We start from the raw sequence: 1376 nt of genomic DNA, 5'->3' as shown, positions 1-1376 counted from the left end.
CTTGTTTTCCACCCTCTGTAGCCAGGAGGTTGCAACGCTCATGTCTTCCTAGAAAAAAAATCACTGCTTATATTTATGCATTCGTAGCAGGTTTTGAGTTAGATTTAGTTTCGGTGGCTGAAGGTTCAACATTTTCTGAATATTTTCCTTCAAAACCACAACCATCTTTGGCAGCAAAGGAGCTGAGGGATGAATAGGCTTCCATGTTGCTTGGTTATAGATAGGGAGAAGCCGGCAGAAATTTGCAAGCATTTGCATATATACAATTGTCTGCCTGATGTTTGCTTCCAGTGCTTGCCCTCCTCCTCTGCCCCCTGTTCTCTTTGTGCAGTGAATTACTAATACAGATGCAGATAATGAAATTTTCTGATCCCGGCCTGAAAAGCCCACGCACATTTTGGAAGGTATCTGGGGAAAATGGATGGGTTCTCTTGATCTTGTTGCTGTATCCACACAAGGAAATGAAGAGGAGAAAGCAATTACAGGGACTTGTCTTTGAAGGTAGCATGAGTGGCACTGACAGGATTTCTTTTCAGAGAATCGTGTAGAGATGCTCTTTTCTTGTTAATACCAATAGGTATTTGCCTGGAAATAGAGTTTACTTATTAAAACGTGTGTTCAGCAGATGGGGCGCTGTCCACAGGAGGCGGGACAAGTTCCGTCGTGCTTCCGAACAGAGTGGGTCTAGGGCAGGTGAAATTTGCCCCCAGGATTGAGGCGTTCCCGGGGGAAGCCATGAGAGTGCAAATCCTAGAGGCAGGAGGAAAGGGAACCTGCCCCTGAAGCATCCCTGCTCCTGCAAACTCAGGAGCCACCAGCTTCCTAAGCAGAAGTGCCAGTTTGTTGGGCAAGTGGAGGGGGTGGCTCAGTGGCCCTGATTAGGTGACGGTGACATCAGTCATGCTCAGCTTCCCTGACTCCAGAATATGTCCCTATTGGCTATTAGAACTTCCCTGGCGAAAAGAGCTGAAAATCAACTTTACCTGGAAACTTTTTAGGGTGACCAACATTTTCTTCTACCTATTCCTGCCATGGACCAAAAGTTAACACTCTGCTAAGCTAGTAACTAAAGTGAAGCCCATGGTTTCTTAAACAAACACTCAAATGAGTAAGCAATGACATTCTAATTCACCTTGGGTCCCAAAAATGCACGTCTACTATATACTTCCTTTTTTTAAAGTAAATTACAAAAAATATGTTTTTATTGATTGATTGATTTTTTTTTTTTTTTTTAGAGAGAGAGGAAGGGAGAGGGAGAGTGAAATATCCATGAGAGAGAAACATTGATTGGCTGCCTCCTGCATGTCCCCTACTAGGGGTCAAACCCACAACCGGGAATCAAATCTGTGACCTCTTGGTGCATGGGACAACGCTCC

This window comes from Myotis brandtii, unplaced genomic scaffold, assembly GCF_000412655.1.
Source record: "Myotis brandtii unplaced genomic scaffold, ASM41265v1 scaffold17, whole genome shotgun sequence".
NCBI classification, from domain to species: Eukaryota; Metazoa; Chordata; class Mammalia; order Chiroptera; family Vespertilionidae; genus Myotis; species Myotis brandtii.
This window is presented reverse-complemented; position numbering follows the sequence as displayed.